Source organism: Pleurodeles waltl, chromosome 3_1 (genome assembly GCF_031143425.1).
Source record: "Pleurodeles waltl isolate 20211129_DDA chromosome 3_1, aPleWal1.hap1.20221129, whole genome shotgun sequence".
Classification (NCBI taxonomy): domain Eukaryota; kingdom Metazoa; phylum Chordata; class Amphibia; order Caudata; family Salamandridae; genus Pleurodeles; species Pleurodeles waltl.
In genome coordinates, this window is record NC_090440.1 from 1,525,659,352 (window position 1) to 1,525,673,653 (window position 14,302).

Genomic DNA, 14,302 nt, shown 5'->3' on the forward strand with positions numbered 1-14,302 from the left:
CCAAACCCTGCGACAACTCAGCAACACTGTTCCCCCCCGCTCCCCTACAAACCTCACTTAATTAATCATTTTATAATTACCTACTTGTCACACCACTGTCTCACCTGTTTTCTTTTCACACACCCTCGATTTAGGAGCTGTAGACCTTGTCCTAGAATACCAAAATGACTTTTTCTCTCTAAATATTAACATGCCCATGAAGAATCCAGTTATCTCATTCTAGGTCTTTGTAATCCCAGAATATTTCTATAAGGTTGCTGCTGCTTATATTTCACAGGCATTGCATAACCAGGATTGCGCATGTCTTTTCTACCTTCAACATGCGTTCTTTTACATACATTAGGCAGCATCTCAGAAGGCACTTCCTGTTGTGGTGGAAGGATTTTTGCTGCTTTTTAAAGTAACCCAAGGAGTGGATGTTGATTAACTATAAATTATTTGTCAATTCTGTTGCATTGTAGTTAGTCTAAATTTCTAACAAAGTGCTCACTACGGTGCTCCTTTTTAGGGTCGAGCCTGCGTCGCATGCGCTCGCGCATGCGTATCGCAGTGAGACGCTTTAGGTATTAGAAAAGGGCTCGGAGCCCTGTCGACGTCACGTTAGTGTTTCATTGGTTCGTGGGCTTGCCTATTAAAATCTGCTTGCTTTCATTAGTCTAAGGCATGCATACGTCATGCCTTTTCCGGTGGCTAGCCCTCCTCGAGCGCATCGACCAAGTACAGAAAACATGCGAGGCTCGCTGTTTTCTGTCCGGCTCGTGGACTACTTTTTCTCTGTTTTCCTAGCGCGATTTCGCTTGGCAGAAGTCGAGCGCTTTGCACAGTTAATTGCACTTTTTCGGGTAACGTACATAAATGCACTTTTGCCGATAGGTGAAAAGTTGGGTTAGGAGTTTACAACACTATCAGCTCTAACATGAGCAAACGCGAGACCCGTTGCATTGCAAATGCTTGTTGTATTTAGCGTCACCAGCTTTACCCTGAGTGTTGGGTAATAGACCCAACACAGTAACAGGCCCATCTTTTTCTGTACTATTCATCACTGTTTATGCTGTGGCATTTTCTATAAAGAAAGCAAAATTCAATCTGAATTCCTCCAAAAGACTCCTGTTTATCAGAAGAATTCTAGAATGTTAACTGGTTAGAGCAGTGGTTCCCAACCTGTGATCCGGGGACCCCTGAGGGTCCGCAAAGCCTCTTCAGGGGGTCCGCGACAGCTTAGAAAAATAAATAATATTAACAGATTAGGTCCCCAGCTTTCAGTAATCACTCAGTGGGGGGTCCCCGGATTCCAATAAAGATTCAGTGGGGGTCCCCAGGCTCCAGTAATGGTAAAGTGGGGGTCCAAAGAAGTCAAAAGGTTGGGAACCACTGGGTTAGAGCATTTGCTCCATATAAAAAAAATAAAACCGTAATGACACATTGTTACTTGCAGACAGATGATTTTGGCATGTTTTTCGGACCTGAAAAAAGCTCACAAACATCCAAAACCAAGGCAATAGGATGTCGGACTTTTTAACTATGTACATTTTTAGGTCACGTCTGCACAGCGCTTGTGCTGTGCTTTGGAAAACTCTTATATTTAATATGAATCTTAAATGGGGCTTACATCCCAACCCATTGCTTTCTTTTTTTTTTCATTGGTTCCTGTGCTTGCCACTTACTTTTCCTCCATTTCTATTGGCTGTAGAACTATGTCCTGCATTTACCAATGCTTGTTCCTCGTGTGTCTGCTGTTATAAGTGTCCTGATACCCAAGTACTTGTTCATCCGCTTTAGTTTTCGGGACTTCTCTTCTTAATTAAATTGCTACTTTACACCTAGCACACATCTCAAAGAAGGTACCGGCGCGCTTCCTAGACACAGAGACTAAGGGGGTTATTCCAACTTTGGAGGAAGTGGTAATCCATCCCAAAAGTGACGGTAAAGTGACGGATATACCACCAGCCGTATTACGAGTCCATTATATCCTATGGAACTCGTAATACGGCTGGTGGTAAATCCGTCACATTTGGGATAGATTACCACCTCCTCCAAAGTTGGAATAACCCCCTAAGTAATTTGCACTGAAACACTGGATGTTGTACCTTACACCGAGACTCGAACTGCAATTCCAACAGCTCTCACCAGTCCTGTGGGGGCAAAGTGCACTTACCAGACTCCCTCCCCCCGAGCTGAAGCAGGCACCCACTCTAGTGCTCCACCTTTTGTTGCGAAGGCTAGCGCTTGTCTAATCCTTCTCATTGCCCCAAAATATATCCATCCTCGGGCTGTCTACTGTATTCTGAGACCGTTCAGCCCCTCCCTCCGTCCCCTCTTTCAAATGGGTTTCTCTCCCAAGTTTCTTTCCACCGGAATTGTTCAGCACCAATCTGTTTGGTAGTGGAAACTTCCATTTTGTGAAGAACAGGGGGGGGGGGGTCGCTTTTCTTCCTAACATGGAGAAAAGTTTGCAGAATTTCATGGTGAGGGATGGGACCCCATTCATGCTGCACATTACCATTTTGATTGCTTTGTTTCCATTTTTTGAAGGAAGAAGGGTGGCAGAGTGTCCCACTTTTGGCAGATCACAAGATGTTTAATCACTGCACACAATTAGAGCGAGGGCTTTCTCCTTTTTTATGTGAGCACATCTGAAACTACATGAACTTGCTAAAAAAAACAGCAAGTTGTGTAATCCGGCAGCACCGCAAGTGGATGTTTTTATAATGAGTAATACTTGTTTACAGCAATGCAACCATTCACCGTAAAAGAGTAAGTGTTTTTTCAGAATGGGAATGCACAACGCACACTTCCCTAGTTGTTTACAGATTGCAATATTTATTGTAGGTGACTTCATTTCTCCTCCATGATACTTGTCAGGACAGGAAAAAAAATATTTCTACATTGGAATGTCACAAACAGCGTTATTAAAAGGGTGTACATTTATGCACAGAGGCATTCAAGAATCCTGCTCCTGCTTGCTTTACTGATTACAGAACTCACGTTTTCTTACCCTGGAAGTAGCTAATGAAGAAATAAGTGCAGCTGTGTCAAAAGTATTTCACACAATTAGCATACATATTGGAGTTGCAGATTAAAGCACAGTCTGCAGCCTACAGCTTGTGTGTGGTATTGTGATTTAACTAGCGTTGTGCTATGAAGCTAAAAATCAAGAGGAAAGGAGCATATGTACGCAACACCCCCCCCCCCCCCAACTTAATCATAGTAGAAGCTGATGTGTTGTGACACACTAATGGCAGTGAGAAGTCATCCACGCTTACCAAACAGTTGTATGGAATTCCAAGTGAAAGACAACCCCAACTAGGCCACTGTAATCAATGCCTGAGTGGCGGATGGGCCGCTTCTCCTCACTGCCTGCTTGCCTCCCATGACGGACTACCGGGAGGAAGAGCGCAACAATCTGGAAGCATGGAGTTCATCTATCCGGACTCCTTCACAGGTAGGTGGCGAGCCACAGTTGTTGAACCAGGTAAATACAGCTCGAGTTCACTTGATGTACTCCATGGAGCATGGCTAGCAGTGAATATGCATGGTACATGTATTCCTGCATCCATAATAAGTTACACTACACTTTATGGAAGTTTTTAATCGCCCTCAAATTTCACACTTCAGCTGGCAGATCTGGACTGCATGACAGCTCCCTTGAATTACCACTAGATACTCAGCTAATCAGAGCTCTTATTCTGCTGAGTGTTCCCCCAAAAAACAGTGACCCACATGCTAACTTGGTGCATGAGACGAGGGCCAGTTCTATATGAGGTTGCTGTCTGTCATAGATCATTATAGTGATCCCTGTTTCTAATTACTGACAAGTATGTATGTCAATAAAGGGTATGAAGTTTGGACACTCCAAAACAAGTGTCTGCTTTGGGGGCAGTGGAATCAACACCATAGTATGCGACAAGTGGTTGTGTATCTTACATGCAAGGTAAGAACCAGACTGCTACTACTTTTTTTAATTTTTTTATTGAAATTACCTGTCAGTCTCGCCTTCAAATGAACCATCAATCTTTGTCAATTATTTTTTTTCCAATAATTGGTGCAACCCGCCATAAGCTGCACTAACCACATGCTTACTATGAAATATCTTCATCAAACTGGATAAATCTTTCTGGTTCCCATCCGTCATTGATGGTTAGCTGTAGGAAATAGTGGTCCATTTTATCCTTACTTTTGTTCTGACAGGAATTAAATAAGAACTAATGTATCTGTCATTCATGCTTTCTTTAATATGTATTGCTCAACTGCTTACCAAGCTCAAAACTTACAAAAAAAACGTATTATTAATCACATAGGTGAAACCTAGTGCATTTACCAGTGCTTGTTTTTCTTAAAACTAGGAATCTTTTTATTAGCAAATCTTTCCAAAGCAGGATAGCATGAAACATAGCTTTCGATAGCATATAAGGATATCCAACACAGAGTGTTACAGCAACAACATGGATAAACCAACTAGTTGTGAGCACATGTGCAACGTGTCAAAACTTAAAAGGAAGCCCAGCTCGGGGATCCTATAAGTGGTAGATCAACATATTATTTTACAAATAACTCACATACACAATAGTAGAAATGGGGAAAGCAGTAAAGTAATAAAAGTCGAAAAGGAGCCTGTGAAAGATATCATCGCTCCAAGCAGGGATATGGTCATTAATAGACTAGAAGATAAACCCAGAATACCTGCATACTGGGAGGTTAGTGGGATTGTAATGTGCACAGGGCACTCCTCCCAGTAGATGTAGTCTGTTGCCTTAATCAAATAGGTGGAGAGCTTTGAGTCTGAGCGGTGTGAAGCAAGAATATTCCAGTCACTTAAAATAGTTTATCATGGGTTGTCAGATGTGGGTAAACTGTTATCTGTGTGAGGTATCATATGAGACAGGAGTTCCATAGCCATGACATGCCAAAGGCATGTAAACCATTGGGCAGTCCGGGGGGCACAAGGTTCCTTTCAGTGAAGGGTATTAAGGTGTTTGGCGGCACCTAACATATGGCCTATTCAGTACCATTCAGTGTGTGTCATCGCTCCCAACACCGGGGGACGGATGCCTAGAATCACTGTATGATAGGAGTTCAGGAGAAGAAAGCCCACAACCCCTTTAATGTGGCTAAGGACTTCCTTCCAGTACGTTGCTATGATAGAGCAGGACCACCATATATGGAGGAAGAAACCAGGTCCCAAGTTGCAGCACCGATTCAGGGGTGATGTAGTGCTTAGGCATGTCACTGTATAATACCATCTCGTCATTGGTTTGTATGCCATCTAACGCTGATTTATACCTGTATACATCTTGGGGATGTCGTGCTGTAGCTGTTCCCACTTTTTGTGGGAAATTCCCTCAGTAGTGTCAGAGTGCCACTGTGATTGGTATGCATGTAGGCATGATGCTCGATAGGTCTGTGAGATCAGTCCTCTTGTCCCATTGAATAACCTAACAAGAGTTTCAAAAGAGGTGTATTGTTGTGTTGTCTCCTGAACATTGTAAGAGTGGAGCACCCAGTGTCGATTCAGGAATATGAAACTCCTTTTTACATTGCTCAAAAGTGTTAATGGCCCTCAAGTAGATCCTGGAGGGTGTGACACTCACCCTCTCCTGGCTAGAAAAGGAATGTGCCTGTAACGCCGGAGCAAAGTGGAGTGTTAGTGGAGAGGAAGGTGGTGTGGCCCTTTTTGAGTGCAGTCTTGTCCCAGATTTCAAGGACCATTTTGGTGGGAGTAGCAATGTACGCACTCTGTGGTCTTGCACATTTGGGGAACCAGGCCAGGTCCCAAAGGGGACTTCATGAAACCGCTTGGTCCATATGGAACAAGTGCTTTTCGCTTTCATGGACGACCCATTCCGAGATGTAGCATAAATGAGCTGCCCAGTAATTTTAAAGGAGATTGGGACAGGACTGGCCCCCCTGGTCTCTAGGGAACATCAGTACTGTATTTGAGAACCTGGGATGTCCATTTACCCAAATGGAAGGACTTACGTCTTTTTGACGGCAGAGAATATCTTCTTGGGTGAAGGGGATGGGTAGAGTTTGGAACAGATGGAGGATTTTTGGAAGGATGGACATAGCATTGATGCGACCTATCCCCCAGGGTAGAGCACCAATTTGTGGCCAGTTAGCATGTTCCAAGGTGTTCAAGTGGGGGTTAAATTTAACCCTAGATATTTGATGGATTGCAGGGAACATTGAAAGTGAGTGAGGGACTGCAAACCGGGACAGTCCAGCTTAAGGATTGTTAAATTTAGGGCCTGGGGACTTAGCCATGGTAATTTTAAAGCCAGAAACCCTTTCAACAACTATTAAGACAAGGGCTAGGAGGGAAGTCGCTCATTGGGTGAGAGTGAGAAGAAGGTAGTCTGCAAATAGGGAAAACATATGATTGCTTCTACCAAAGAGGATCCCCGCAATGGCCTCTGCTTGGCGAATGATGGTTGCTAGTGGTTCTACAGCTAAGGCAAAGATTAAACGTGAGAGCGGGCATACCTGCCTGGTAATCCTCGCCAGATAACTTAGCTGTGAAGACTGGCCATTCATGCGAACCATAGCTGTGGGAGAGGCATAACATGCCATTATCTTAGAGCTCAGGCCAAGGCCGAGACAAATCTTTCAGAGGACAGCTCTCACAAAGGGCCAGTGAACCTCATCAAAGGCCTTCTCCGTGTCTAGCAAGAGAAGGCAGGTGGGAATATTGTAGCATTGAGATTTTTCTACTAGATGAGCAGTGGGGCGAATGTTATCTGCTCCCTCGTGATGACACATGAAGCCACCCTTATCCGGAACAATGAGATTAGGGAGATATGACCCCAGTCGATTTGCTAGAATTTTTGTATAAATATTGGTGTCTGTATTTAAAAGTGCTGTTGGGTGGTAAGAGGCACATAAAGAGGGATCTTTGCCAGGTTTGGGGATTAGTACATTTTTGCTGCTGCCATGGTGGAGGTGAGGCCTTTGTCTGCCTTGAATGTGTTAAAAAGTGTCAACATGTGATCCTGAAGTTGAGGGAGGAATCTGTAATAATAGGTCACATGAAGACCATCTGGTCCTGGAGTTTTGCCCACAGGTAGCTTTTTGAGGGCTCGATGTAGCTCGGCCAAGATGATGGGAACCACCAAAAGTCCAGAGTGTTGGGGATCAAGGGGCTCCCAAGGGCAATCCCTTAGGTGGGAATCTATGATGTCTTGGGAGGTGGTAGCCTCTCTGTAAAGAGGTCGATAAAACCTTGAAATGATTGTTGTTTTGCCCACTTAGCTGTGGCCCAGACTCCTTCCCCCTTTTTTATCTTAGATATGTGGTTATGTGCAGTTTGTTGTTGAAAGTTTACATGTATGTATAGGTCCCACTTTGTCTCCCTACCCCCTTGTGTCTCTGCTTTAGGGCTAGCAGAGATTGCTCAGTTTTGTTTGTTTTGAGTATCCTCAGTTGGCCCCTAGACAGGGCCAGTTCGAAGCATTCCAAGATCTTAATGTCAGCAGCCAGGCCTGTCTCAACCAATTTGGCTTAATGTGTGAGAGCAATGGCCATAGAAGGTATAGCCCGTCGAATGGTAGCTTTGAAACCGTCCCAGAGTGTATGTCCCGAGGTCTCTGGTTGAGTGTTGGAATCGAAATAAGCTAAAATCTTTCAGGATCTCTAAACAAATTTGGGGAGAGGCGCCAATGCGAGTAGATTTGATTCAGGACCCCAACCCTAGTCATTTCTAAGTGAGCTTTGTATGAGATGGATGTATCTGAAATGGTGGCGGTATCTATATCACGTAATAGTGTGTAGGTGAGATAGAAATAATCTATGCGGTAATAGGAAGTGTGGACATGGAGTTAAAGGAGTAATCCCAAGTGTCAGGGTGCCTGTAGTGCCATGCATCCACTAAGCCCACGTCAGTGGGATCTTGTTTTTGGGCGACAGATATCGCCCCAGTACCTTTGAAAGGAAGCAGCACTGCTATCAAGCTCAGGGTCTCGCACTAGATTGAAGTCACCCCCATCACCAGATCTTCCCCCTCATGTGCCACCTGGTCCTGTAGTGCGTTTCTAAGGTATGCATCCTGCGCTTGATTGGGGTCATAGATGTTCAAAAGGGGTTGGGCTCTCAGTCGAAGCAGACTTCTTCCCTCCTCTGAAGCTAAGAAATTGGTAAATCCCAAGATTTAGAAAGGCTAACTGGGGGAGCAGGAGTTTCATCACAGGCACCACCAGACTCTGGAACAGCCTCCCCCTTTACTTATCTCCTTTAAGAAGGAACTAAAAACCTGGTTGTTTTCCAATTAACTTAGCGGGCTGATCCTTCACTGTCTCAGGAAAGCTTGTTCTCAGCTCCAAGACACATTAGGGTAATAGTGAGCTTTATAAATTTCTTTAACATAACATAACCATGAGTTTCAAGAAAAGGGCGTTGTTGTCTCGCACTAGCTTTGGAAATTTGGGCATACACCACGACTAAAACAGTCAAAGGCACAATCATTGTGTGAGGCCAATTTGTGTTTCAGTGGCAAATTGGGTATTTTGGATGGGACATGCAGTGGGTATTGTGGTGTAAAAAATGGGATTCCTGCAGATGGATCACATTGGGGTCCTGCAAAAGGAGAAAGCGACATACCTGCCGTTGTTTATTAGGTGCATTTAAATCCTGTGTTTTAAGGGATAATGACTTGGTGTATGAATTATTAGCCGTAGCAGAGGGAAACTGGTGTAGCCGATATAAAGTGGCTAAAGAGGTATGGAGGCACTTTGGGGGGGGGGGAGGGGGTGGGCGGATGGTAGGATGCATGAATTAGACTGAGGGGGATGGTTTTGTTTTTTTTGGCATGAAGTTGTGGGTAAAGCAGGGGTGGGGACATAGCTGGGTAAGAAAAGTGAGAGAAAAGTCTCATTCAGTCGCCAAATGTCAAATTGTAGTGGCGTGTAAGCTTAGCGTGTAGGAGGGTGGTGGTAGGAAGAAAGCCTGGAGCATAGGTCAACCTAAAGAGAAGAAAAAGACAATTAGAAAGACAAACAATTAAAGGCCAGCAGTGCCTTAAAACTCCGTTTAAGGCCTGCCTTGGCCAACACAGCGTGCACTGGCCATTCTGGAGAAGTCAGCAATGACAATAAATCCTGTGAGTTCTCAACCCCTGCAGCCAGTGAGAGCCAGGGTTGAGAACTGTTGAGAAGCATTTGTGAGCAGATCAGGGGCCCAAAGTGTTCCAATACAATGGGGCCTTCCAGTGTAAGGCCAGTAGGGAGCGGCACAGCCAAGGTCATAGAAAGGGGTCTAGTGGCCTTAGGTCCCGGTTGTGGGGGCTCTTTCAATATGACTCACTTCCATTCAGGATTGTATGAGTCCCTTGGCCAAAAGGGTGAGGCACTTGTCATTCTGTTGTGGTTCGTAGGAGAGAAAAGGGACCTACCTATTTAGAGCCTGAGGACGAGGGGGCGGGCGAAGGGCCCCTCTTTAGGTTGCAGAGGTGTTGGATGATGTCCTTCTTGGTTTCACAGGATGCATGCTCTTTGCTGTGTTTTGTGGAGTACTGAGATTTCACCGTGGGCCACGCAGGGATGCAAAGATTTGTGGGTGGGTAGGTGTTCGGGGCGGGGATGGGCTGCTAGCCAACAAGTGAGCCTTCAAGTGAAACAGATGTTTGACCTCCCACAGCAAGGGTATGACCTGGCTCTTGCCCTCCAATGGCAAAGGGATAGCCCCACTGGTAGTGAATGTTAAGTTCCCACAGTTTATCCTTGACTGGTCTAAAGGCTCTGCAATGTCACTAAGTGACAGGCGCAATGTCCTTAAACAGTTGAACAGTGTAGCCAGGGAAGACCAAGTCCCCTTTGTTTTGCGATGCTTGCTCGATAGCTTATGTTTCGGTGAACAAAGGTACCTGCATGAAGATATGTGGCATGAATGCATCCTGGGGGACAAGCCACATGATGACCTTTATCCAGAGCAGGGGGAAAGTCATCCTTATCTCCACTGATCACATGCAGGAGGTTGGCAGTGAAAGCCATTATGGCTGTGCCCTGTGACCCTCTAGGAATTCCTATGATGCATATGTTGTTCCTCTGCTCCTATTTTCAAGATCCTCTTGTTTCATTTGCAGTTGGATCTGTTGTTCCTCCAGAGCCGTGACCCGGCGCCATAAAGCTTCCTGATCCTCTAATAGGGCATCAACAGTGTGTTCGAGGTCGTCCACTCACTCACCCAGTTCGTTGACCTTGTGCTTACGTTTGTGGATGCAGGTCTTGAATTCTAATTTGAGAGACCCAATTTCAGATCTGAGTTCCTGTAGAAAGTTATCCATGTAAGCTTGAGTGATAGGCAAAGAGGGAGCATCTCCAGAAGTAGCCCCTGGGGAGGTATCAGAAGAGTCCATGGTTGTAGAGGGTGCTTTCTACCACAAGGAGTTGGCCAGATTGTTCCTGGGTTGGTCACTCAATGTGTCCTTTAAGGATTTGCCATGTGGCATGACAGGGTGCAGCAGAGGATCCCAGCAGGTGTTGAGGCACCGCGCTGGTTGTTGTTGCAAAAGACCTGCTGAGAGTTATTTCTGTTGTAGAAAGGGTGTGGCACTTGACGGCCTGCCTAAGTATATGAAGCGTAGAACAAGGTCAGATCCACTGATATTTATCAAGTTCCAGGGCCTAGAGGTAAGATGTGTGGCACTTGGTGGTGAGATGTTAAGCACAATGCTATAGCCAGTGCAGGTCCAAGGTAGGTGAGCACTCATGACAGTGCTTGCGGTGGGGGATGGCTCGTACCTGAAGAGGCCACTGTGGTGAGCTTTACCTCCAGGGAACTTCATGTATTGTGCTGGAACCAATCCGTCAGGCCCTCCATTTTTACCAAGTAGATGAAAGACACATGGGAGGCCTTTTTGTATTGGTACATGACTTTGTGGACAGACCAGGGGTGGTACCACCCATATGGTCCCAGGCTGAAGCACATAATGTGGTGGCGACCAAGGTTAAGAGAGAGAAGAGCCACAGAGTGTCTGCAGCAGGAGTCCAGTGGCTGCCCTCTGTCTAGTGACCCTACAGCCCATGTGTTCCATGTAAGAATGTAGGCATGGCCCCCAAAACAACGTAAATCAGCTCACCAGGTCCTGTTGTGTCGTATGCTGGTTTGCACCCTGTCCGTGAGAGCGCTATATGATCAAGTCAGCAGCTTCTGGGCAGCATAGAATTCAGGCGTTGCTGTTACAGGGCCTCAATGGTTCCCCCGCTATGTCACTGTGGTGGGAAAGAGGAGACAGTCCGTAAAGTTTCCTCTTGCTTAAACAACATGTCCTTTAGACCCAGCGGGGGTCAAAGCAGCCCAGGCATCCTGATATTATTATAGTCCTGCAGCCAGAGTCTGCCGTTAATTATACCCCGTGCCTGCATTGCACTGCAAGTGCGGTGTTTGAGCTGCGGCATCCTTGTGCCAAAGATGACGGCTCTGTTGCTTTTGGCTGCATACAGCGAGTCATGGCAAATTCTGTTTGTGCTATTTAGGAGCTGAGATGACGAGGTTTGTTTGCGTTGTGGAATCCGTCCTCTAGATTGAGATAGCTTCCGGGACACAAATCCACACTACCGCCTCGATTGCAGGGAGATGTGGAGTGCAAGATCATGGCTCTGGCTCCCTGAGGCTTTGGCCGGTGAGCACAGGGGCTCCACGGTAGCTTGGCGTTCAGTCAATCGCTCCTCTCCGTTGTCTCAGGGTGCCATGGGATTGAAACCCATGCTGGTGCGTATCAGTCTCTCCCTGATGCTGGGTGAATGCTTAGAAGGTCAACAGGGGTCTGGAAACACAGAAAGACGCACCGCACTCCATTGTTGGCTAAACCATGCCCGACTATATTATTTTTAAAAGATGAACTTTGAAATCTTAAATGCATTCTTAAACTCACTTGTACTTAGCCACCCTCGCTCTCAAGTCACTCCCTCCTGGAAAAACGTTACTCCCCAGATATACAGCACAGAAAGTATTAATACTTCTAAAAAAATTGAAGTATTTTTACTACTCACCTGAAAGTTTCATTGAATTACTGACTAGTCTGTGCCTTCACAATTCCTCAACTTTAAGCTTGGACTATAGGCTCCTCAGGGTTCTGTTAGGAAGTTCACGTTTTTCACCCTAAATCTACTGCTTTTAATTGGTAACACACGATTACACAAAACTTCTGAAGTTGAAGGCTTAATTTCTGGCAGTTTAACCTTTCCTGGCAATTTTTCAGGGCATGTTTGTTGTGTGCATGGACAACACACAGCAGTATTTAATTGCAACAAGCAGCTAAAGCCCATTCCCTCTTCCCTTGAGAGCTAGCAGGGCACCAATTGGATTGGCCCCTGCTTCACAGAGTCACAGTCCATGCAGTTCACCTGCAAGGGACAAGCGGGGTTTGGGCACTGGTACCATTTCTCTGTTATGCACTTTTTGAATGGAAACTTTGTTTTTAAGTGGTATTTTAAAACCTAGACCTTCTCCTACTTCACTTCAGTCTCTTTGCCTTTATGGGCAGTGCCTAATGTCATTGTTGTCCCTTTTGGGTGGGATTAGGATGGGACTCCTTAGGAGTTACAGTACATTTTAATTAAGAATTTGAGGCTCCACAAGAGATGCATCCTAATTGAAAGGGTTGAGAGGTCCTTTCTGCCTTCAGTCACAAAACCTTTCGCAAGTTCAGAAGTCCCACTACTACTCTGCTCACTCAGACTTGAATCATTGTCATATAGATTTTGTGCAGAAAAAAGTGCATAGTGAGCGTTGCTCAGCTACATCAGTTTTGAAAGAGTACTATATTGTCTTCTTATTTCCTTCCTAAACATTGACTAGTTCTTTTGGGTGACAACCAATCATAACATTTGTGAACCCCGTAAGGGTATCTGGGCGCTGAGGATGCCATGTCTCTGTCAAAAAGTCACGTCTTGTTTCTCTTTCTGAAGTGCCAGAGAGGAAGGTATTCAGAGATGGATGGCCAGGCTGTTCCAGGACTTGGCTGCTGTGTAGAAGGAGCGGCCTCCTCTGCCGCTCCAATGGATGCAGGGTGTGTGTATGACATTTAGCAAGGCGAAGCGTAGTGATCTTGCTGGGACTTAGAAGCTCAGTCGATGGTTGATGTAAGACGTCCTAGGTTATGGAGAGCCTTATACGCAAGCGTGAGGATTTTGAATTGGCATCTCTTCTGGACGAGGAGCAAGGTGGAGGTTCCTGAGGTGTGGGGTGATGCTTGAGCGCTTGGGGAGGTTGAGGTGAGTCTGGCTGCAGTGTCCTGTAGAGTCTGGTGTCTTTTAAGTAGCTGGGGGGACACTCCGGTCTAGAGAGCGTTGCCATAATCAAGGCGGCTGGTGACCAGTGCATGCATGACTGTCTTGCTGGTGTTAGTAGGGATCCATTTGGAGAATCGGCACAGCATACAGAGGATGTAGAAACAGGAGGAGGCGACTGAGTTTACTTGTCGATTTATTGATAGTTGGCAGTCGAGTATGATGCTGAGGTTTCTTGCATGGCCTGATGAAGAGGGCTTAAGTCCGAGTTCTGCTGGCCACCAGCAGTGGTGACATAGGGATGTGTTCCTCCCGAAGATCAAGACTAAAATTTTGTTGAAAAGAAGGCAACAAGAAGGACAGCGCTATTCAAGGCAGACCTCCTCCTTCCCCAGCTCTGCTGATAGCTTTATCGCAAACACTAGTTTTCACAAACACTAGCTTTACTCAGTTTCATGCTCCTATTGAAGATCAAATTCCAGGACCTTAGATCTCAAAAACATGGGTTCATGCAATTGTAATTATATTTATATAGCACTTACTAGCCCTGAGTGCTTTTCGGCGAATAAAACTACTCTGGAACCAAGAGAGAATTACTGGTGAATTAATATCGAGAAATAGGAGTTAATTTGAGCAGTGGGCATGCAAGTCTGTTAGTTGGATTGAATAGATTAATGGAGGGATAGAATAGAGAAGAGTCTAGAAAGTGTTAAGAGGGGGATCATAATAGTAAGATGAAGTTTGGGATGAGTAAAAGGAAAGATGGAGGAGGGAAGAGACTTTAGACAAAGACTAGGGAGATCATAGTAGTAAAATGAGATTAAGGATGAGTCAAAGGAGAGATGCATGAAGGAAGAATTTAGAACGGTTTGTTTGGGAGCTCATATTAGAAAAATTAGGTTTGGGGTGAACCAAGAAGGGATACAGGAGGCAAGAGTCCAGAAAGGTTTAGTTTGATTATCGAAGTAGTAGAACAAGGTTTGGATCAGCCAGAGAATGGGGGTAGAGGATATATTAAGAGAAGGATAGAGTGAGATATAGAGTAGTGCATTGGAGATAGTGAAATGTTTTTTTCATCTGCTGTA

The 14,302-nt window shown here is 45.3% G+C and overlaps 1 protein-coding gene across 2 annotated transcripts in view; it reads left to right on the plus strand.

The window, feature by feature from the left end:
- The window catches only part of STX12 (syntaxin 12), a 177,938-nt gene that overhangs the window by 101,941 nt on the left and 61,695 nt on the right, over positions 1-14,302 (plus strand). The gene's annotated exons all lie outside the window — the stretch shown is intronic.